This window comes from Sapajus apella, unplaced genomic scaffold, assembly GCF_009761245.1.
Source record: "Sapajus apella isolate SASKATOON/1434 unplaced genomic scaffold, GSC_monkey_1.0 scaffold95, whole genome shotgun sequence".
In the NCBI taxonomy this organism is placed as follows: domain Eukaryota; kingdom Metazoa; phylum Chordata; class Mammalia; order Primates; family Cebidae; genus Sapajus; species Sapajus apella.
Genome location: NW_022437035.1, coordinates 3,215,908 through 3,241,081, shown reverse-complemented (window position 1 = coordinate 3,241,081; position 25,174 = coordinate 3,215,908). Strand labels below are relative to the sequence as shown.

The window sequence follows — 25,174 nt, the reverse complement described above, 5'->3', positions numbered from 1 at the left end:
AAGGAAGGAAGGAAGGAAGGAAGGAAGGAAGGAAGGAAGGAAGGAAGGAAGGAGGAAGGAAGGAAGGAAGAAGGGAGGGAGGGAGGAAGAGAAAGAGAGAGAGAGTATGTGTGTGTGTGGTGTGTCTGTGTGTGTGTGTGCGCGCACACGCATACACGTATACTTGCTCATATGCCCCTCACATATACTCGGTCATAACGTACGGCCCATCTCTAGAAGGATAACATGACACTGGGAACCATGGTTACCCCCAAATAGAAGAAGTGAAAGACCTGGAGACATAAGTGGAAGAACGTGATTTTTCACTGACTACTCCTCTGTACCTTCTGAGTTTTGTACCTATGCATGCATTGTTTATTTAATGAATTAAAATAATAATTTCTAAAAGAAGGAGACATGGTTTAATTTATCTGCAGAATGAAATGCTGTACTATATGCAGTTGTTTAAAAAGAAGGGAAAAAAGGAAGAATGGGGAAGCTGTTTATGTACTGAAATGAAAATATCTACAAGTTTCAGTGAAAAAAAGCAAAATGTAAAAATATATACAGATTATATTATTCTTGAGTTTAAGGTTACAAATATACGTTCTTGTACCCATATAAGTGTATATAAAAAAAATTCTGGAAGGACATTAAAAAGCTGATATAATCATATGAAAATAATCACAATTATGTGGGTGGCATGAAAGCAGGAAACATTTCACTTTATTCCTTCAAATATATTCATCTATATTACACTCAAATACATTTTACATATTTTATTATGTATATTTCAGCAACGAGTATATTACCCCTTCAAAGTTACTTAAATATGAGTTCAGGAAATCTATATGGATTTTCCATATATAATTAAACAAAAAAAGCAAGTTTGCAGAACAGTGTATATAGTATCACTTGTCTACCAAAACGTGTGTGTATATATATGTATGAGTATATGTTTATATACATTTATACATATATATATACATACACACATTTATACACACACACAATTGAAAACACACACTCTTCCTGGAAGAATCCAGAAAAAAACTGCTAACAATGACTTCCCCTTTTGAGAGTACCAGGAGACAGACAGGAATTACTCACCGCAAAAAACTACTTGAATGGTTACCATGTGCATAAAATTTTTTTAATGTTTTTAAAATATCTGTAAAATAATGGTCACCATACAAAATTTTTTGAATAAAAATTTAGAAATGTTTCTCCTTTGGGAATGAATGGTATAAACTTCAGCTCATCCACATTCTAGAATCCTCTTCAGATATTAAAATATTTGAAAAAGTAAATGTGGATGAGGTGTGGTGGCTCGCACCTGTAATCCCAGCACTTTGGGAGGCCAAGGTGGGAGGATCTCTTGAGCCCATGAGTTCAAGACCAGCCTTGCCAACATAGCAAGGCCTCATCGCTACAAAAAATAGAAAAAATTAGCCTGTAGTCCTAGCTACTCAGGAGGTGGAAGGACCACATGTGCCCAGGAGTTTGAGACTGTAGTGAGCCCTGAATGCACCACTGCACTCCAACATGGGCAACAGAGCAAGATCCTGTCCAAAAAGATGCCTGCAATGCATTATTAAGGAAAGCTTCAGAACCAAAAATATGATCTATTTTTACAGTAAAACCTCTATGTACTTGTGTGTACACATGCCTATATATTGTATCAAATAAACAATATGTAGAAGATTCAAATCCTTACTCTCTCACTTATTTATTAGCTGTGTGATCTTGAACTAGCTACTAAAAATTTGGGGCCTCAGTTTTCTCATTTGTAAAATGGGTGCAACTATTCTACCAGCCTTGAATCAATTCATTTGATTCTTCTAAAAACTTAGGGCAGCAGTCCCCAGCCTTTTTGGCACCAGAGACCAATTCTGTGAAAGTCAGTTTTTCCATGAATAGTGGGGGTGGGGATGGTTTCAGGACGATTCAAGTGCACACTTGGATTTATTTGTTGTGCCCATTATATTACATTATAATGTATTTCCATTATATTACATTGTAATATATAATGAAAGAATTATACGACTCATCATAATGTAGAATCACTGGGAGCCTTGAGCTTGTTTTCCTGCAACTGGATAGTCCCATCTGGGGTGCGAGGAGACAGTGGCAGATCATCAGGCATTAGATTTTCATTAAGGGGCATGCAATCTAGATGTCACACATGCACGGTTCACAACAGGGTTTGCTCTCCTATGAGAATCTCATGCCACCGCTGATCTGAAAGGAGGCAGCGCTCAGGCAGTAATGAGAGTAATGGGGAGTAGCTGCTAAAAATAAATGAATGTCCACCGGCTCACCTGCAGCTTACCTCCTGCTGTGCGGCCCAGTTCTTAACACGGTCCATGACCTGAGGGTTGGGGACTCCTGACTTAGAGCACAATGCCTGTCCCATAGTATGCAATTGGTAATTAATAGTAATGCTATCTATCTCTCTACTCTGTGTATTAGCCCATTTTCACACTGCTATAAAGGAAAACCTGAGACTGGGTAATTTATAAAGAAGTTGAATTGACTCACAGTTCCACATGACTGAGCAGGCCCCAGGAAACTTACTATCCCTGCAGAAGGGGAAGCAGGCACCTTCGAAGCGAAGTGGGAAGAGCCCCTTATAAAATCATTAGATCTCGTGAGAACTCACTCACTCTCACGAGAACAGCATAGGGGAAACCACCCTATGATCCAATCACCTCCCTCCCTTCACACGTGGGGATTTTCAATTCAAGATGAGATTTGGGTGGAGACGCAGAGCCAAACCATGTCCCTCAGGAAACTGCTAATATGTTTGATGTGCATTATAGAGACAGGGAGCTGGTGGTGTTCACTGGCACACTCTACACTGATTATTCTAGAATATGAGATTCGAGTGGGGTAGGCAGAACCAACATTTTCTATTTTATACACTGCTGTATTGTTTGGCTGTTTGGTTTCGGTTTGTTTTTACAACAAGCATGCGTCATTTTACAATTAAGCTAGAAGAAACTATACGGAAAATAAATTAGTCGCAAGGAGGCAGACACAGTGGGGGAGAGCAGGGGCTGCATGCAGTGTGACCGCATCTCACATTTCGCACCCATAAAGCAGGAAGACAGGACCAAGCTGCACACTGCACATCCTGCAGCTAAATCTGTCCACCTTCCTCCCTTCTGCAAGACACAGGTGCCCAGAGTCAGAAATTACATGTGGGCTGTTCAGATTTGTGGCCACTCTCCCCAGTCATTGAGAGCACGGGGAAATTCAGCCTCATGCCACCATTTTTCAAGCACCACCAGTGGAGGAGGGGACATCAGCTCGGCATCCACATTGGTCTGACCACCAATCTCTGTGGAAGATATTGGGAGAAAAAGAATTTCTTCAAGTGCATTTGCAAAGGTCATCAGTTAACAGAGGGCCTAGGCCGGGCGCAGTGGCTCACGCCTGTAATCCCAGCACTTTGGGAGGCCGAGGCGGGTGGATCATGAGTTCAAGAGATTGAGTCCATCCTGGTCAACATGGTGAAACCCGTCTTTACTAAAAAAAAATACAAAAAATCAGCTGGGCATGGTGGCGCGTGCCTGTAATCCCAGCTACTCAGGAGGCTGAGGCAGGAGAATTGCCTGAACCCAGGAGGCGGAGATTGCGGTGAGCCGAGATCGCGCCATTGCACTCCAGCCTGGGTAACAAGAGCGAAACTCCGTCTCAAAAAAAAAAAAAACAGAGGGCCTACAGAACCGTTAGCTGTGAAATCCCTTCAGCACCCCCTAATGAAAATCCCCTGTGGACAGATCAAGAAATGGGCTCCAAGAAGGAAAAGAGGCACCCAAGGTAACACTGCTGGAAGGGAAAGGAGCCCACATTCAAACACAGATCTGTCCGTCACAGTGCACATGCAGTTAAGGCCACACGGAAGCAGTGGTTGGATCCACCGCCCTTCAGAGAACCCCTGAATTTATTCAGTATAATGGAACAAGGTGTTTCAGGCCTGCTACCTGCCAGGTCCTCATCTGGACTCTGAGAGCACAGAGACTTTTTTGCCATTCAACACAGGTTTATTTAACACCAGCTCTCCTCCAGGAACTAGGCTACAATGGAGGACCAACAGGCATGGTCCCTGCTCTCAGAGTCCCTGCTCTCAGATTCCTTTGCAAATAAGGGGAAACAGTTATTTATCCTAAAATGAAGGTAACAGAGTAGTCAGGGCTACAGAGGGGAGGTCTGCAGAGCTGATAATGTGAATTTGAACTAATCTGGGGAATCCAGGAAGGCTTCCCTGAAGAAGGGAAGCTTGCACTAAAATCTAAAGAAGAAGCAAAGAAGATGAGGAGGGAAAGAAAAGGCATCCAAGTAATGAGAACAGCATATGCAAAGGCCCTGTGGTAGGACGCACCAAGGACCCAAAGGCAACGCTTTTGGCTGGACTAGAGAGATCGAGGGGTGGTGCCATGCAAAGTGACAGTGAAAAGGGAGACAATGGTCAGATCTGGTGGCACACCAGGTAATCTCAACACTGTGGGAGGCCAAGGCAGGTGGATCACTTGGGGTCAGGAACCCCAGACCAGCCTGGCCAACATGGTGAAACCCCGTCTCTACTAAAAACACAGAACACTAGCTGGGCGTGGTGGTGGGTGCCTGTAATCCCAGCTACTTGGAGACTGAGGCAGGAGAATTTCTTGAACCCAGAAGGCAGAGGTTGCAGTGTGCTGAGATCATGCCACTGCACTCCAGCCTGGGCAACAAGAATGAAACTCTGTCTAGGAAAAAAGCAAAAAGGAAAAGAAAAAGGAGATAATGAAAAGTCATCCAGGTAAGGATCTGGTCTTCACCCTAAGACAACGGGAAATCCTCAGAGTTCCCAGAAACACTGAAACGATCAGCTTGTACCCTCTGACAATCCAGTAAGAGGTGTATAAAGAAGTAATCACAACCAAAAAGACACACCTAAGACGGTAAATTCAGGTAGCTGTGCAGTCACCTAATACAACTGGAAGGCATAGGAACTTCTTAAGAGGAGGAGATACTCTAAATAAAACTTTTTTAAGCCCATCACGGAATTCTGGATCTGAAAGGTTCAAACTGGCTCCTTCCAACACAGGTTCAGGCCCATTTCAGAGATGAGGTCCAGGGACTCCAGTCTCATGGTGGCAGGCGAGAAACCAGAAGCCACAGGGTTCTCTCTGACTCCTTGCACAGTGCTTGCAGGTTTCCCTGGATGGATTAAATTCCTAATTTGTCCCTGAGTCTCACCAAGAGGCCAGAGGCTAAGCAGGGCTGATGCAGGCAGCCTGGAGTCCTTGGGCTCATCCTGGAGTCCCCAGAGTCTCTAACCCACCAGAGATGGGAGGTGAGACAGGTCTAGGGAGCTGGAAGCTTATGCTCCTCTCCAGAGAATCTCCTTCTCCCAGCTGGAGAGCCCCCCACAAAGCCATCTAAGCAGCGCCGGGGGAGGCATTTAGGTAAGAGGGCCCCAGGGAGCCTTCAGAGTAATTTTCAAGGAGGGCTGAGGCCGGTGACAAAAAGGATTATTAGCTCTGCTCTCTGGAGGGAAGTTGATGGAGACAAGTCAGTGAGTGGGTTACTCAAGGGAAGGGGCATTTAGAGTTCCTTTCCTTCTAAGCAGAGGACATTCATGATGCCTGGGGATTCCGACAGAGCCCTACTGGGGAAACAACCACAGCGGTGATAATAACGCAATAAAAATAAATCGATATGAAGAACTCTTACAACTCCGCAACTAAAAGACAAACAACCCCATTTTTTTAACGGGCAGAGGACCCAAATAGACATTCCCCCAAAGGAGATATGCAAACACCCAACAAGCACAGGGAAAGATGCTCCATGTCATTCATCATCAGAAAAATGCAAATCAAAACCACAGTAAAATCTCACTTCACACCCCGATGAATGGCTCTAATGATGAAAACAGAAAATGGCAAGTACTGGCAAGGATGTGGAGAGGCTGGAACCTTTATACACTGCTGTAGAAATGTAAAATGATGCAGTCACTTTCAAAGATGGTTGACAGTTTCTCCACAACTTAAACCTACCAGCAATTCAATGTGTGTGTGTGTGTGTGTGTGTGTGTGTGTGTGTGTGTGTGTGTGTCGGTACATACCCAAAAGAATTAAAAACAGGTGTTCAAACAGATACTGGTATCTGTGGCCAAAAGTTGCAACAACTCAATATCCATCAACAGATGAGTGGATAAACAAAATGTGTTATATACATTCAATGAAATGTTATTTAGCCATAAAAAAATGAATGAAACACTGATAATGTGACAACATGATGAACCTTGAAAACATGCTAAGTGAAAGAAGCCAAGCACGTATTCTATGATTCCATTTATTTGAAATACCCAGAATAGCCAGATTCATAGATACAGAAAGCTGATTAGTGGTTGCCTAGATTTTGGGGAAGGAGGCAAAAGGGAGTGACTGCTAGTAGTTGTGGGATTTCCTTCCAGGGTAAAGAAAATGTTCTGGGACCAGACAGTGATGATGCTTACTCAACCTTGTGAATGGACTAAAGGCCACTGAATTGTCCACTCTAGGAAGGTTAATATGGCAAATTTTAGGCATGTCTTTTACCACATTTCTTAAAATCTCGGAACATAATAAACAAATGGATTGGGAAGCCTCCCAGTAGTTCCTCAGCACACTCAGGAAAAATCCAAAAGACAAACTTTCACCTACAAGGACCCGCATGACTTGTCCCTTCTCCAGCCTCTCATTTTCCTCCCCTCTCTCATTCAGCTCCTTGCTGATCTTTGAACACATCAAGCAGGACCCCACCTCAGGACCTTTGCTCTTGCTGTTTCCCTCCACCTGGCAGGCCTGATCTCCACTCAGCGCACTCCACCTACCTCACATAGGCCGTGGCACATAGACTCAAAGGGGCCCCCAATGCCCCCACTTCTCAGCGTTTACTCCTTTGTATAACCTGCACCCTTACCTATGGGCATGACCAAGAGCTTGTTTCTAATCAATAGAATGCAGTAAAGAGGACTTTGCTGGGTCATGACTGTAATCCCAGCACTTTGGGAGGCTGAAGCAGGTGGATCACTTGAGGTAGGAGTTTTAGACCAGCCTGGCCAGCATGGTAAAACACTGTCTCCAAAAAAAAAAAGAGAGAAAAAGCAAAAAGAAAAAGAATACAGTAAAGGGGACAGGAGGCCACTCTCATGACTACATCGTATAAGATGGTAATTAATGCCCATCTTCCTAGGAGACTCTCCTTGTTGGCTTTGATGAAGCAAGCAGCCACACTGGGGTGGGCCATGTGGCAGCAGCCCCTGGCCAACAACCGTCTCGGCACTGAGGGCTGCTTCCATCTCACAGCCAGAAAGAAACCGAGGCCCTCAGTCTTACAGCCCACACAGAACTGAATTCTGCCAACAACCCCATGTGTCTGGAAGCGGATCCTTCCCTGATTGAGTTTCGAGTGAGACTGCCGCCCCAGCCAATACCTTGACTGTAGGTTTCAGATGAGATCCTGAAGCAGAGGACACAGCCTAGGTTCTTGGCCCCCAGATACTGTAAGATAATATGTGTGCTGCTTTAAGTTTGTGTCCATTTGACATTGCAGCGTTGGTACACGGGTCCCTGTTCAAATGCCACCTCCTTAAAGAGGCCTTTTCTGAATTCCCCTTCTAAAACAGAATTTGTCTGACACAGAAAGATAAATACTGCATGATCTCACCTATATGTGAAATCTAAAAGTCAAAGCACAGAGGCATAGACTAAAATACTGGTGGCCAAGGGTCAGAGGGACAGGGAAATGAGATCTAGCTCAAAGGGTGCAAAGTTTCAATTAAGCAAGATGGATGGGTTCTGGAGCTCTAACGCACAGCATAATGACTACAGTTAATAATATTTTATATTTGAAAATCGCTAAGAGGGTAGATTTCACCGCAAAAAAAGACAATTATGTGAGGTGATGAATGTGTCAAATAGCTTGGCTATAATGATCATGTCACAACATATATGTAAATTACAGCAGCAAGTTGTACCCCTTAAACGTTACCCAATTATATTTGGGCCTTGGTCGATCAATTTGTCAGTTATGTCCAAATAAAATAAAATCTGTTTCACCATTACTTTCCACAGTTATCCTTTCTTCTCTATAAGACTTACTGCAACCTGACTCATTATGTATTTATTTATAAATATATAATCCATGAGAGCAAGGACCTTGTCTGTCCTGGCCACCTCTGCATCTCCAGTGCCTCTCACGGAACTTGGTACATAGCAGACACTCAATAAATGAGGAATGACCGAATGATCGGTCGTCTCTGTATAGGCAGGCTTCACTATGGGCATTGCCTTGGTTGTCCTCACCATGACCCAACAAGCTGGTGTTACTATTAATTCCCGTTTTATGAATGTAGAAAGTGGGGCTCAATGGTAAAGAATGACACACCCAAGCTCATATAGCTGGTAAACGGCAGAACCAACACTTAAATCCAGGTAGCCTGACCCGAGGTCCATGTTCTTAACTGCCATGCAGGCAACCTCAGGTGGTCAGCAGCACCCTTGTTCCCATTTTCCTCCTTCTATGAAGGGGGTACTTTTAGCCACCCTGGGTCAGTGACAGGAGGGACTCTCCCTGTCCCTTTCCCCTGGCCCTGCTGTTTGTAAACAGAAACAGGTAAAGATCTTCAGAAGCCTTAAGCTCAGAAAAAATGAGGGAGCCCCCTCCACAACCCATTATGCAAATCGAAATTAAAACCATGCAAAACCGTAAACCACAAAATACGTGTGCATGTTGAGGTGGAAGGGACTCTTTTCTAGGTTTCCTGATTCTGGTTGTTGAAGTGCAACTTTTTTCATCCCTTTCATGACCTGACTTTCCTGGGGCTCTAAGCCCATTCTCAGCTGGCCTCCTGGAGAAGCTAGGTCTGCATATGGGATTTTTTTTTAAGGCTTGTTTTATTTTAATGGTTGATCCATGTAATCACGGAAGTCAGCATGTACAGACAAATGGAGAGCTTTTATTCCTTGGTCTCTCCCTCCCTGGACAGTCTTGATGCCTCCTCCTTGCCTGGAGGCGCTCTCCATGGTACTTGCCTTAGTTGCGCTTGCTTGGTCTTCAACCTGCGGTCCTCAGCCTGGGCAGCCAGGAGCTTCTTGCCGTCAGCCTGTGGATACGGATATGTTCCAAGAGAATCCACTTGTTTCTGAACACATTCCCCTTCACCTTCAGGTACAGGCTGTGATACATGCGGCGATCAATCTTCTTGGATTCCTGGCATCTTCTGAGCAGCCAGTGAAGAATCCTCATTCTCCTCATCCACGTGAACTTCTTTTGCATTCAGGCATCGGCTGTGCCCTTCCACAGGCCCGTGTGCCTGCCCTTCTGGAAGGCCAAGGTGCTTTTCTGGCATCGAGCCCGGGAATGGACCGTCACAGGATTTCAGATGATCAGCTTCCAGATCTGCTGACGGGAGTTGGCATTGGCGATTTCATTGGTCTTATTGGGGTCCAACCAGAACTTCTTCTTGCCACAGTGGAGGACACTAGAGATAAGCCTCTTCTGAAGCCTGAGCATACTCATGGCTGAGGCCCCAGGGCCGAAAGGGGGGATCCTGAGTAAAGAAGGGAATGAGGAAAAGACAGAATACCCCAGGCAAAAAGAACAGCATGGATGTGTACAGGCCCAGGCGTATGGCAGAGACAAGGGACTGGAACAAGAGCCTTAGACATCTGCAAAGTACAGACACGCTGTGGGCTAGAGGCTGTGCAATTCCACCTAATCTTCACCAGACCACATATGGTAACTACAACTATCAACGCACTTCTACAGATGAGCAAACTAACACACAGGAAGGCAACACACCTTGCTGCGTTGGTCCTCTTGGGCTACACCATGCGATGCTAACAGACACCTTCAAAGGTCTCAGTGGTTTAGAGGGCAACCATTCATTCCTCTGGAATGTGACACACCCTTGTAGCTCTGTTTTGGCTCTGATCCTCCTCACGCATTCCAGGATTAAGGCTAAAAAATCAACCCCCTTATGGAAACCTGATGGTCTCGAGGCCAAGGTAAAAAGGGAAGGTGAGGCCCAACACTTGGGAAACGGTAAAAATTACCCACAGCATCACAAAAGAGGAAGGAAAAGGTGGCCACACAAGGGCTTTTACAGTGTCTGCCAAAAAGTGGCACAGCTCACCTCCACTCAATTTCATCCCACTGGCCGAAAGTCACCTGGTCAACCTGACACCAGTAGGGGAGGGTTATGAAATCTCCTGTAGAGGGGAGGGTCGCCACATATGGGAGGGTCACTACATAGGGGAAGGTCACCATAAGGTCACATATTTCAGAAATGGCCAGATAGGAATTCAAACCAAGGTGGATTTTTTCCACCCATACGTACATCCCCTGCTCCATTCCAGCCCTTGGGCTATGTACTTTAGAGAACTCTGTGTCCTCAATCACAGTGAAATTCTGTCCTTCCAAATCATGCCCTGGAAGGAGGAATCTCCAGCAAAGGAGAGGCAGCTGGGCTAAAGAGATATGTTGCCTTCCCCAAGATGCACCATCTCGCTGGGATCTTATGCATCCTTCAAAACCCAGCTCAAAAGGATACAGCTGTCTTTCCAGGCTCCCCCAGCTGAGCAGACCTCTCCCTCCCATATGCCCACCGATAAGCACTGTACGTTCCTCTCTCAAAGCTGCTGCTCCCCTCCACTGTACAATAATCTGTACACAGGTATGTTTCCCTTACCAGATTGTGAATAACATGAGGACATAAGAATGGCATCTTATCTGGCTGTGGTGGCTGGCTCACACCTGTAATCTTAGCACTTTGGGAGGCCAAGGTGGGAAGATTACCTGAGGTCAGGAGTTCAAGACCAGCCTGGCCAACATGGTGAAACCCTGTCTCTACTAAAAATGTAAAAAAATTAGCCAGGTGTGGTGTCAGGTACCTGTAATCCCAGCTACTTGGGAGGCTGAGGCAGGAGAATCGCTTGAACTTGGGAGGGAGAGATTGCAGTGAGCCAAGATCACGCCACTGCACTCCAGCCAGCCTGGGCAACAGAGGGAGAATCTGTCTCAAAAAAAAAAAAAAAAAAAAGAACGTAATTCCATTCAGCTCTGAACACAGTGTATAGCTTAAGACATGCATTAAAAGTCTGATGAGTGAATAGATTTGTCAATGGATATATATGGATGGATGGAAATGGAGAGGGTGGAAGTCAAGTTTTGGAATCGAATCATACTCCCAGCTTTGCCACTTGCTTGCTGTGTGACTCTGGGTTCTTTACTTAACTTCTCTGGACCTTTACAAAATGGAAATATAAGTGTATCTCTCACCGGATTGTCAGATTAGCAGAGTGCCTGCCACATAGAAGGCACTCAGGAAATGGAAGAATGCATGATACGATCAGACTTTAAAGAGACGCAAATTTGAATCTGAGCTCTGTCATTACAAGGTATGGGACTCTAAGAAGTTACTTGTGCAGTATATCATCTACTCATCCCTCCTGATCCACTCTCCATCCTTCTCCAACCTGCCCACTCCCTAAGAAGTAGGTCTCCACTGATTGCATGAATAGGCTGGGTCCCTTCTATAGCCTCTTGTTAAGACCAGCCAATGGACAGTAACACAGAGATGAAAGGGAGGAAGGAAACTGAGGTCAACCTCTTTATTCCTCTAGCCAAGTCTATTTATTCCTCCTCGCCAAGTCACCATGGACTAGCTGTGTCCTTCAATCAAAGGTCCCAGCTTCTGCCAGGCAGCCCTCTCCTGTGTCCCCCAGATCCTCATCTATTCATGACTAGGGGTGGTAATCAAGTCCCACCACTGCTAACCCCAGGGAGCTGCACTTCCCACATCCTGTCTCTGGGGGGCAGAAGACTCAACTGATCACCAAGATTCTGGCTCCCTGATGCACACACCATGAATAAGGCCCTCCCCTTGAGTATGGCCTGAACTTGCAAAGATGATAGGATTCCGTCTTAGGTTGACTTTGAGTTAATCGAAAGGAAGATTATCCTGGGTGGGCCTGGCCTAATCAGGTGACCCTCGGAAGTCAGATTTGAAGAGTGAAAGACAGCCACTTGCTGGCCTTGAAGGAGCAGACACCTGTGCTGTGAGTTGCCTGTGGACTGAGGGTGACCTCTAGGAGGTGAAAGCAGTCCCTGGACAGCAACCAGCAAGGAAATGGGGACTTCAGTCCTGCGACCACAAGAAACTGAGTTCCGCCAACAACTTGAGAGAGTTTGAAAGAGAACACTGAGCCTCAGATGACATCACAGCCCCAGCAACACCTGAGCAGAAAGCCTTGCTCTTCCTGCACTACTGACCTACGGCACCATGACCTAATGGAAGGGTGTTGTTTAAAGCCACTAAGTTGGTGGTTATTTGTTATGGAGCAAGAGAAAACTAAGACACTGTCAGCACCTCTTTGAATGGTACCTTTATCAAACTCTTGAACCAGACTAATTTAACTGTGCCGTCTGTTTCTGCTGGGCTCTGACGCGTGCATCATTTAACCTCTGTGTGCCTCTGTTTCCTCGGCGAGAAGACGATGGTGACAAAGCTATTGTGAGACTGCAAGGACATGGTGCCTTTAAAGTGCCTTGCACTTGCTAAGAGTCCACTACATGGAGAAAGAGATAGATGGACTGAGGCAACTTATTCTGACCAGACCCCCTTTCCGCAATACGCAGAAGACTCCTCCTCCGGGTCTTTTGGCCTTGTCACTGCGGCTGGAAAGTCAAAGCCCCGAATGCGGGTGGTCCCACTCCTTCCTACCCTCCCGATGGCCAGTGCCTCTGGGATGAATGCACCACCCTTCATGCTCTAATTGTTTTGACTGAAGATTAGTGGGATCTTAGTGCTCCCGGGGTGTAAAGAGCCATTGTGAATGGTTATGCATGCTGAATTTAACCCAATTTCCAACACAAGGGCTCGTTCGTTCTGTGGAGAAGCCCATTTACATGGCCTCAGCACTGCTCCCTGCAACCCCCTGGTGGCTGACAGAAGCAGCAGCAGAGAAATGGGCAACTCCTCTTCTTAACCCAATGTCTCAGGGGGGTTTGTACCTGGAGACCAAGTTTGTTAAGAGGCAGATCTCAGGCCAGGCGCGGTGGCTCAAGCCTGTAATCCCAGCACTTGGGGAGGCCGAGGCGGGTGGATCACAAGGTCAAGAGATCGAGACCATCCTGATCAACATGGTGAAACCCCGTCTCTACTAAAAATACAAAAAACATTAGCTGGGCATGGTGGCGCGTGCCTGTAATCCCAGCGACTCAGGAGGTTGAGGTAGGAGAATTGCCTGAACCCAGGAGGAGGAGGTTGCGGTGAGCTGAGATAGCACCATTGCACTCCAGCCTGGGTAACAAGAGCAAAACTCCGTCTCAAAAAAAAAAAAAAAAAAAAAGAGGCAGATCTCAGAGCAGCGGAGAGACAGCTCAGAGGAGAAGGAGCTGGACTGCTGGCACTCCACGTCTGCAACTGACAAGCAAACGTGGCTCTGCAGCTTTCCCACTACCACCAGCTGCTTTCAATCTCTCTCTCGCCCTGGTATCAATGTTCCTACTGGTGGGCAGAGAACCACGTCCCCTGTTCATAGATGATTTTAAGAGACTCACTCAGTATTTACGCAGACTCCATGTGAGTCATATTGCAAATAACACAGACACTATTCCTGTCTTCAGGAAGAGAATAGTTCAATGCTATAAAATAGTAGGAACGGCTGGGAGCGGTGGCTCACGTCTGTAATCCCAGCACTTTGGGAGGCCAAGGTGGGCAGATCACGAGGTCAGGAGTTCGAGACCACCCTGGCCAACATGGTGAAACCCCGTCTCTGCTAAAAATACGAAAGTTAGCTGGTGCAGCGGCAGAAGTCTGTAATCCCAGCTACTGGGGAGGCTGAGGCAGGAGAATCACTTGAACCTGGGAGGCAGAGGTGGCAGTAAGCCAAGATCAAATCACTGCACTGTAGCCTGGGCGACAGAGCAAGACTCCGTCAAAAAAAAAAAAAATGGTAGGAAGAGCATGAAAAAAAAATCACTACATTTATGATATTAGTGTATAATTATTAAGGGGAAAAGTTGGTAAGCTCTCTGAGCAATAGACCTTTTAAAAACAGGTATTGTCTCACCAGGCACAGTGGCTCATGCCTATAGTCCCAGCACTTTGGGAGGCCAAGGTGGGTGGATCACAAGGTCAGGAGATGCAGACCATCCTGGCCAACACGGTGAAACCCCATCTCTACTAAAATAAAAAAAATTAGTAGGGTGTGATAGCGCGCACCTGTAATCCTAGATATTCAGCAGGCTGAGGGAGGGGAATCGCTTGAACCCAGGAGGTGGAGGTTGCAGTGAGCCAAGACCACACTACCACACACCAGCCTGCGAGATGGAGCAAGACTATCTCTAAAAAAAAAACAGGTATTGCCGGGCGTGGTGGCTCACGCCTATAATCCCAGCACTTTGGGAGGCCGAGGCGGGTGGATCACGAGGTCAAGAGATAGAGACCATCCTGGTCAACAAGGTGAAACCTCGTCTCTACTGAAAATACAAAAATTAGCTGGGCATGATGGTGCTTGCCTGTAGTCCCAGCTACTCGGGAGGCTGAGGCAGGAGAATTGCTTGAACCCAGGAGGTGGAGGTTGCGGTGAGCCGAGACCGTGCCATTGCACTCCAGTCTGGGCAACAACAGCGAAACTCCGTCTCAAAAAAAAAAAAAAAAAAAAAAACAGGTATTACACCAAAAAATACAGAAAGAGGGACCTGTGTTTGTAAAACTTTAATAAACTGGTTCAATTATATGTCACAGGTGTCTTTGTTGCAGGACTTTTCAGTGCCTTTAATGTGATAATGTGCCTTGTGAATCTCTAATCCTGGCTGGTTGCCAGGGTTCTCCCTGAAGCTTCTGAAAGGACTAATAAACCACAGACCTATGGAATCAGAACCCCCAGAAGTCAGGCTCAGGAAACTGCAGTGTTAAAAGACCTCCCAGGCCAGGCACGGTGGCTCAAACCTGTAATCCCAGCACTCTGGGAGACTAAGGCCCACAGATCACCTGAGTTCGGGAGTTCGAGACCAGCCTGACCAACATGGAGAAACCCTGTCTCTACTAAAAATACAAAATTAGCTGGGCGTGGTGGCGCATGCCTATAATTCCAGCTATTGGGGAGGCTGAGGCAGGAGAATTGCTTGAACCCGGGAGGCAGAGGTTGCGGTGAGCCGAGATCATGCCATTGTACTCCAGCCTGGGCAACAAGAGTGAAACTCTGCTTTAAAAAAACAAAAGCCTCCTAGGCTAGATTTTTTGATTGTCAGCAAACTTGACCTGGAGATTCAAATTTGGGACTATAGGAATTTCCCAACATTTCCTAACTCTTGAATATATCTGCTGGTACCTGCTGAAACTCTTCAGCATGCATCAGTCTGGATACTCTTCCTAATTATATTTATTTCTCTGTTGTAATCCACTCCTCATTGGAAAATCTGCTGTAGGGATCTCAGTTCAATCCAGATGTGTACATTAAGAGGAGCCTGAGGGAGGTGCACCTTTTGCCATCACTAGCCCAGGGTGCACCTTTTGCCATCACTAGCCCAGGTCTGAGTGCTTCAAAGCAGACCATGCACCGTGGTCCACTGGGATTTCTCCATTGCAGAGCCTCTGTTGGAAGATCTGGTTTTGCCCTGGGTTTTCCTAAAGATGGAATGGCTACAGAGAACCCATTAATGAGATGTCTCCAGAAGCTGGAGCTGGGGCTGTCGGGGTGGGTTCTGGGAGTGCTGAAGCAATCAGAGAGCAGTGAGTGGGTTCTAGAAGGAGATGGTCTTCAAAACTTGGGGAGCCTTGGTCATGACTCAACTCTTGGTTCTGTCTGTACTCTACAGGACTTCAAGAGGCTGACCGCCAATCTAACAGTTGACTTCTTCCCAGCGTCGCCATTGGCTACCTCATTAACATTTTTTTTTTTTTTTTGAAGCAGAGTCCGGCTCTGTCGCCCAGGCTGGAGTGCAATGATGCAATCTCAGCTCACTTCAACCTCCACCTCCCGGGTTCAAGTGATTTTCCTGCCTCAGCCTCCCCAAGTAGCTGGGTTTAGAGGCATGTGCCACCACATCCAGATAATTTTTGTATTTTTAGTAGAGACGGGGTTTCAGCATCTTGGCCAGGCTGGTCTTGAAATCCTGACCTTGTGATCCACCCATCTCGGCCTCCCAAAGTGCTGGGATTACAGTTGTAAGGTACCACACCCGGCCTACTTCATTATCTTTCAATAGCCTCATGCTGATATCTACAGGAAAGCAGCACACTTCTTTTTAAGAGACAACACGGGGTGCTCAGCAATCAGGGAATTTACCAAAATAATTAAATACAATCCCCAGTTCTCTGGACAACTTATGTAACATATCTGAGCCTCAGTTTCCTCATCTGTAAACTAATAAAACAAAATCTACCTCCCAGCCTGGTAAACATTAAATACACGACATTGCAAAGCACCTAACACATAGTAGGTCTTCAATAAACATGAGTCATTTCTTCTTCCTTGTTTCTTTCTTCCCCCAAAAGGCTTTGCATCTGAGAGTCAGCAGAAAGAGAACAGTTTTTCACTGGCCTGCAGTGTGACACTGGACAGCTCTTGGTCTCTAAATTCATTGGGATATGTTTGGTTAAAAGTAACAGACTCATTCAAATTAACCCAAGCAAGGGAGGTTGGGGGAAGAGTCATTATTATAAAAATGCAGAAATAACTCAGAGAACCAAGGAGTTGGAATGCAGTCAGGTTTCAGGAGGGGCCTGGACACAGGAACTGAGACGCACCAGGAAATCTAAGATGTGCTTTCTGTGTCCCTCCTCCTTTCTCCTCTCCCAGCACCACTTTCCTTCCTAACTAGTTCCCTGTTTACAGAACAAACAATGGCAGTCAACTCCCCTAAATACTCAAGCTGGCCAGTAGGACCCTTTCCCTTAAGCCTAATTCCATATTCCTAAGGAAGAGCTACATTGGCCCAGCTTGGGTTGGGCCCTACTCCTAGTCCAATCAACTACATCTGGGGTGGAGCCAAGAAGGCTCTCATTGGCTTGGCTTAAGATGGGCTCTACCCCTTGTCCAATCAACAGTGTCCACAGGTGGGGCCATGAGGTTTTCATTGGCCCAGTTTGAGTTTGGCCCTTCTTCTATCAACCACATCCATGGGTGGAGCCACCAGGTTTTCATTGGCTTGGCTTAAGATTGGCTCAGTTTAAGATTGGCTCTACCCCTTGTCCAATCAACGTGTCCACAAGTTGTGCTGTGATGCTTTCATTGCCCCAGCTTGGGTTGGACCTTTCCCCTCATCCAATCAACAACATCCAAGAATGGAGCCATTGGCTTGGCTTAAGATGGGCTCTAGGCCGGGCGCGGTGGCTCAAGCCTGTAATCCCAGCACTTTGGGAGGCCGAGGCGGGAGGATCACGAGGTCAAGAGATCGAGACCATCCTGGTCAACATGGTGAAACCCCGTCTCTACTAAAAAAATACAAAACATTAGCTGGGCATGGTGGTGCGTGCCTGTAATCCCAGCTACTCAGGAGGCTGAGGCAGGAGAATTGCCTGAACCCAGGAGGCGGAGGTTGCGGTGAGCCGAGATCGCGCCATTGCACTCCAGCCTGGGTAACAAGAACGAAACTCCGTCTCCAAAAAAAAAAAAAAAAAAAGTTCAATCAACAGCAGCCAGGGGTGGGGCCATGTTACACAAATATGGTGGCTTCTACTGCAGCTATGTGGATGCAGAAAGTAAAGAACAGTCTTCAGAAAAGGGGAACCGGGTGTGCCAAACAATAAGCGACTTGCTTAAAGCAATGAGAAATAATACCTGCCCTCAAGGAACTCATAGTTCCAAGACAGCTTCAGACCCAGAGAGAGATAAACACCATCTCCATTCAGAAACAGCCATTATATTGGTATGATCCAAAGACATTCACATAACCAGGGTTTGATGGGAGAAGTTCCCAGAAGCTGACCAACTGCCACCCCAAAGCCATCCTAGGACCTGATGAGCTAATTAATCACAATTATTATCGATGGCAGTGCCAATCCACCTGCTCATGTCACAAGACATTACTTATTGCCAGGAATGATGAATCCCAGGATGTAGAACATGCTAAAAATATTAATCTACCAGTGAAAATAATTTTAATTGGATTTCGCCCTTGGGGTCGTGTCAGGGGCCCGCTTTCAATCAGACTTCTCCAGTCAGCAAAGCAGACCCTAGCCTTTCAAATTGAAACTGTGATTGGCTGGCAGAGGTTAATAGAAATGTTGGGAAATAAATAGGTTATTGATTGATCATAACAATCAGCTGGCTCCCAGCTTACCTTGCTGACCTTGCCCGCCGAATTTTACGGCAAACTCGGTTAGCATCTAATTATAGATCACTTTTACAATGCTGTGTATTAATGAGAAGATTATACAGTGGGGGGTAGGGGAATTCTTACCAGAGAAGTTTCCCTGTGGCAGACAAATGCGGTGAGACCTTGTGTCCAACACGGGGACTAACAGTGAATGTGGGGGTTCTAGAAGGAAGAAAGCGACTCTCCCCACATCCCTGCCTAAAACCTCATCCGTTCAAACAACACACATTTACTGGGCGTAAGATTTACACAGGGGACCATGGTACATGGTGCTGTATCAGATGCAGTCCCTCTGCCTAGGAACTCACTCTGTAATGCAGTGGTTCTAAATAAAACATCTGTGAGCCCAAGAATCACCTGCCACATGAAACACAGATTCAGCCAGACATCATGGGACATGCCTATAATCCTAGCACTTTGGGAGGCCAAGGCAGGAGGATGGCTTGAGAGCAGGGGCTTAAGACCAGCCTGGGCAACATAGCAAGATCCCATCTCTACAAAAAATAAAAATAGCCAGAAATGGTGGCCTGTGCTTATAGTCCCTGCTCTTCGGAGGCTGAGACAGGGAAATTCCTTGTGCCCAGGAGTTCAAGGTTACAGTGAGCTATGAATGTACCACTGCTCTGCAGTCTGGATGACAGATCGAGATCCTGTCTTCAAAAGAAGAAAAAAGAAAACAGAGATGCAAATTCCTGGGCCCACCCACTGAGATGCTGATTCAGAGGGATCTACATGTTTAACCCGCTCCACCTTGAAAACCGTGATGTGGTTGGGATGTCTCATTTAGAGATACATTGGCCTGATCGGGAAGAAAAATCCACACAAGAAAATTACAAATCAGAGTATTGGGTGTTTGTACTGAAGCTCATGCAGAGCCCAGCCAGACACAAGGAAAGTGAGGTCAGCTGAACCTAGAAGTCTTCATACATACAGCAGGTGAGGTTCACACTGAACAGGAATATCCAAGGGGAACCTGAAGGACAGTTTGCCCCCATAAAAGGATACTTTTCGTTTGTTTGTTTTGTTTTTTGAGACGGAGTCTTGCTCTGTCGCCAGGCTGGAGTGCAGTGGCGAAATCTCGGCTGGCAACCTCCGCCTCCCGGGTTCAAGCGATTCTTCCGCCTCAGCCTCCCAAGTAGCCAGGATCACAGGCACGTGCCACCATGCCCAGCTAATTTTTGTATTTTTAGTAGAGACGGGGTTTCACCATGTTGGCCAGGATGGTCTCAATCTCTTGACCTCGTGATCCACCCGCCCGGCCTCCCAAAGTGCTGGGATTACAGGCATGAGCCACCGCGCCCGGCCAAAAGGATATTTTTAATGGGCACTAATGGTATGCACAGCTTCTCTGCCCCACCAGGGAGAGAAGGGGTGTCTGTCTCTCTCTTTTAAGGTACCAGTAACCTGGTTGCTTTCTCAACTCCAAGTGACACTTTACCATGCACAAACCCTTTACTGCTTTTTTTTTTTTAAGAGACAGGGTCTCACTCGCTCACCCAGGCTAGAATCAGTGGCATGATCAGAGCTCACAGCAGCCTCTAACTCCTGGGCTCAAGTGATCCTCCTGCCTCAACCTCCTGAGTAGCTGGGACCACAGGAGTATATCACTATGTCTAGCTAATTTTTTTATTTTTTATTTTTTGAGACAGAGTTTTGCTCTGTCACCAGGCTAGAGTGCAGTGGCACAATTTTGGCTCACTGCAAACTCCACCTCCTGGAATCAAGCAATTCTTCTTCCTCAGCCTCCCGAGTAGCTGGGACTACAGGCACACGCCACCACGTCCAGCTAATTTTTGTATTTTTAGTAGAGACAAGGTTTCACCTTGTTGCCCAGGCTGATCTTGAACTCCTATCCTCAAGCGATCCTCCCAAGGTGCTGGGAATTACAGGTCTGAGCCACCATTAGTTGAACCAATATGGAGATGCTGTGAGAAAACAGGCTGGGAGGCCGGGGGGAGGGGCAGGTAAGTGACTTGCCATCGGTCACACAGCCCTGGTACATCTAGATAAGAACACACGTCCAATGTCAATACAATACGGCATTGCTGCCACCTTACTCATGGGGACAGCCCTTCCGAACAGGATGGAGCTGTTGGGGAGCTGGGGCACAGTCAGGATGGGAGGGTCTGAGAGTGACAAACGGTTCAACCCCAGCTCCTCACACAGTGCTGGGAGGGCCTCCCTCGGGCAGCCAGGCTGGGCTTCAGGAGGCTGAAGTGAGTCTATGAAGGCAAATCCTCACCACAGAATTAAGGAGGGGGTGTCTTTTAAAGAATGACAGACAGAAACGTCTGGAAGCCATGGGTACAGGGCAGCTGGACCACGCCGGAGGAGACAGAGGAGCCTCAGCCCCACGACACCTGTGTGGATGGCGTCTTTGATAAATGCAGTTTCTCACCTAGACTCCTCCACAGCCCCTGCCCCAGGCCCCCTGCTCCCCCATCCCCCTCCAATCCATTCTCCACCCAGCAGCTGGAAGCCAGTGTTTACAGCATACATCAGAGGTGTCACTCTGCAGCACAGAACCCGCTGACGGCTTCCAAACACACTTAGGATCAAATCAGAGTCCTTATTGCGGCTCAACAGTCCCCGAATGACCCAGCCCTGGCTTGCCTTTCTACACTGCATCCCACCAGCCTCTCATGCTCTGGCCTCGCCTCCATCCCTTCTGCACGGCAAGCTCATCCCACCTCAGCACCTTTGCCCCTGCTGTTCCCCCTGCTGACACTTTCTCCTAATGTCACATGGCTGACTCCAGCTTAACAGATCAAATGCCACCTCCTCCAAGAAGCCCTCCCTGACCACTGCCTGACTGTGCCCATCCCCCACTCCACCCTGTCCCATCATCCTGCCAAACTTCTTTCATAACAATAAACAATGGTAGAAAGGATTTAACTTTCTTGTTTCCATAGTGAATGCCTGTCTCCCCTACTAGACTGAGAATTCCGTGAGAACAGACATTTCGTTTCTTCTCACCATGGTATTCTAGGTGCCTAGCACAGAGCCTGGCACATGAGCAGGGCCCGATGTATATCATATCTGCTCTACTACTGAATCCAAATCTCAAGTCTAGATTGGGCGGGGGGGGGGGGGGGGGGGGGGGGGGGGGGGAAACAGGAGCTGCCTGCTCAGAGACCAAAGCAGTGAGCAAACTTGCTCAGGTTGGGTCAAGGAGGGTGTTGCGGACAGACAGGAAGTGGTAGCCAAGGGGTCTTACCCTGGGCTCGTGTGGGGAGAAGAAGAAACAGTCCAGGCAATGACAAATGAAGGGCTCAGAGACACAGCACTGGAGGCGGAGGGAGCCGAACGCCGATGATTTCCCTTATTCTGTCATTCATGTATCAAGATTCCTGTTCTCCCTGTAAAACGGTGAGGCTGGTTGGAAAGTTGCCACGGCTGCCCAAAACAGAAGGCTGGTGGTTTGGCTGTGGCAATGTCAGGGGGATAGAATAAAGTGACAAGAGGTATTTAGGGCCAGGCGTGGTGGCTCATGCCTATTACCCAGCACTTTATGAGGCTGAGGCAGGCGATCACTTGAGGTCAGGAGTTCAAGACAAGCCCAGCCAACGTGGTGAAACCCCATCTCTACTAAAAACACAAAAATTAGCCAGGCCTGGTGGTGGGCACCCGTAATCCCAGCTTCTCGGGAGGCTGAGGCAGGAGAATTGATTGGACCCGGAGCGTGGAGGTTGCAGTGGGCTGAGATGGTGCCACTGCACTCCAGACTGGGTGAAAGAGTGAAACTCCCTCTCAAAAAAAAAAAAAAAGAGAGAGAGAGAGAGATTTCGGAGGTAAGATGAGAGGACCTGGACAATGGCTATCACAGAGATTGAGGAAGGAAAGAAAGATGACGCTCAGGTTTCTTTTTCAGGCAACCAGAAAGAGTGGGGCTCTTTCCTGAGATGGAAAATGCTGGAAGGGACCAGGATCTGGGGGAAAAAAAGATCCTGAGTTCAGCTGAGACAGAAGCAAAGTTGTTTCTTAAAAGGAACTGTATCCTTGTTTATTGCTGCTAAATAAACCTCTCCAAGACCTAGAGGCTTAAAACTACCATCATGTCGCTCAGGAACCTGCAAAGGGAGCATGGCTTGATTCCAGTTTGTCCCTGCTCCATGCAGTATCCACTGCAGTGACTCAGCTAGGGCGGGATGACCCACCTTCAAAACGGTTCACCCACAGGATTGCCAGGAGCTCAGCCAGGGCGAGGGGCCTTGGTTCCTGTCCATGTGGGCCTCTTCGCAGCTGCTTGGGTTTCCTCACACCATAGCGGCTGGGTTCCAAGACTGAGTATTCCCCTCCCCCATTTTATTAACCAGCCTTGAAAGTCACATAGTATCACTTCTACCAAAGTCACAAACCCACCCAGATTCAAGGGGAGAAGGGTCAAAGTCACTTTATAAGAGGAGTGTGTGGGATAGGAGATACTGTCATAGCCATTTTTCTAACAATAATAATTTCCATTTATAGCACCAGGAACAAAGGGGCCTTTCACTCTCGTCAAAGGAGATCCTAATGTTACCCCCATTTTATAAATGGGGGTACAGAGGCTCAGACAGCTGAGCTTGTCCAAGGTGACACGATGCAGGAGTCGACTTGACAGTGGGTCTGTCCCACCTCCCTGTGGCTCAGACAAGAGTCAGCTTCATTTTTCTCTGTACTTCAGTGCCCAGCACAGGGTCTGGCCCTGAGTGCAGAAGCACAGGTGCTGAGCGAGAGGCTGAAATAAAAGACCGTGAGAGGCTGGCGGGGCCTCCGTCATTCCAGCCTGAGAACCTGGGAAGGCATCAAGGCAGTTGAGGCTTGACCCGGGTGCCAGAAGGTGATGTCTGCTATGAACTCCCCAGTGGCCTGGCGTCCCTGAGATGGCTGGGAAAATGCCCCCTCAGCCCTGTGCCTCTAAGACATTCTCTTTCCTGGGGCCTGGGCTGGAGGTTCCAGCACATTCCTTACATTCCAGAGCTTTCCCCTGGGAGGAAGCCTCCTTCGAGCTGGAGAGGCCTCCTGAGTGAAGATCAGGAAACCCTGTGTGTTTCAGGCTGAACAGCACCAGTTCCCCACCGGGGTCTCTGTCCCCCTGACTACTGGCTCTGCCCCTGTTGCGGGTGCTTTACAGAGGAGGATCTGTTTATATGCTCAGGGCCAGGCAAGAGATGACAGTAGGGACGGGGCCACCATGACTGTGACATTTTGAGTACTCACATTCAGGCAGGCTCAGAGAATAAGCCAGAGCTGCGGACAGTTTGCTGTATGACTTGGTCCGGCTGCTTCCCCCCGTCCAATCCCGAGGCCACTCTGCCTCCCCCTGACCCTGCTGGTCATGCCATACCCCCCCCAGGCCAAGAGAAGCCATCAACACATGATACAGGAATTGAGAGCCCATTACATGCAGACGCTTTGCATATGCTCCCTTGTCAAATCCTGGTAACTTCATTGAAAGGGACACAGTCATTCCCGTTTTACAGATGGAGAAACTGAGGCTCAAACAAACAGGGGAAGTCACCAGCCCTAAGTCACATAACAGTGAAGGGTGGACCTGCCTGGACACCACCCACTAGAAAAGCCCAACTAGCCGGGCGCAGTGGCTCAAGCCTGTAATCCCAGCACTTTGGGAGGCCGAGGTGGGTGGATCACGAGGTCAAGAGATCGAGACCATCCTTGTCAACATGGTGAAACCCCATCTCTACTAAAAATACAAAAAATTAGCTGGGCGTGGTGGTGCGTGCCTGTAATCCCAGCTACTCAGGAGGCTGAGGCAGGAGAATTGCCTGAACCCAGGAGGCGGAGGTTGCGGTGAGCCGAGATCGCGCCATTGCACTCCAGCCTGGGCAACAAGAGCGAAACTCCGTCTCAAAAAAAAAAAAAAAAAAAGAAAAGCCCAACTAGCTCTTGTTACATTCATTCAATAAAATGTTGACTGCCAACTGTGTGCCAGGCACAGTCCTGGGTGCCCACGGTACAGCTGTGAGGCGGCAGGCATCGCCCCTGCCCTTGTGGAGCTCACAGTCAGGGAGCAGGTAAATGAGCAAACAGATATGAAATCACAAATTGTGCTCAGTTCCCCGAGGCCAACAGACACCCTGCAGGGCGGAGTGACAGGAAAGAAACCAGCATAGAGAGAGAGTAACTGGGCCCGACCTTGCAAGATGGAGTCAGCATTTTTGGGTTGCGCGGCCCCATGCATGCAGCGACCACCTTGAATCCAGGTTCCCCATCCCCTAACGGTGTGACTTTGGGGGAGTTTCTTCACCTCTCTGAGCTGCAGTGCCTTCTCCTATAAAACGGGAGTGGTGATGAGACTCTCAAACTACTTCTGAACACTTCATGCATCAATATGTCTAAACCATCCAGCACAGAGCCCGCATGGAGCGAGCACTGGAAAATAGCGCTGGCCACTTTAAGTCACTCCAGCTGAATGAAGGCAAGGTGTCCGGAGGCAGAACTAGAAGGAACGGCTTTGCCTATGGGAAGAGTTCACAGCATCAGCGAGCTCTTGGAATATTCTAGGTCTCAGGGGGAGATGGCTGGGGGATCCTGCATGGCCGAAAACACGAGTGTTATCAAAATAGTGACCCTTGCTGAGAGTGGCTGAGTGGAATGGAAGCCAAAGTTGTACTTTGCCCATTTTGTGGAGGACTAAGCTGAGGCTTAGGGGGGAGTTCACTTGGCTTGGCCTCTGTTAAGATGAGGTAGCTCACACCTGTACTCCCAGCACTTTGGGAAGCTGAGGCGGGTGGATCAGGAGGTCAGGTGTTCAAGACCAGCCTGACCAAGATGGTGAAACCCCGACTGTACTAAAAATACAAACCATCAACACACGAAATAGGAATTGAGAGCC

At 47.6% G+C, this 25,174-nt stretch overlaps 1 long non-coding RNA gene and 1 pseudogene across 5 annotated transcripts in view; both read right to left on the bottom strand.

Moving 5' to 3' along the window:
* Nucleotides 1–25,174, bottom strand: part of LOC116535584 — a 205,032-nt gene that overhangs the window by 153,650 nt on the left and 26,208 nt on the right. The gene's annotated exons all lie outside the window — the stretch shown is intronic.
* On the bottom strand, nucleotides 8,526–10,856 carry LOC116535582 (annotated as a pseudogene).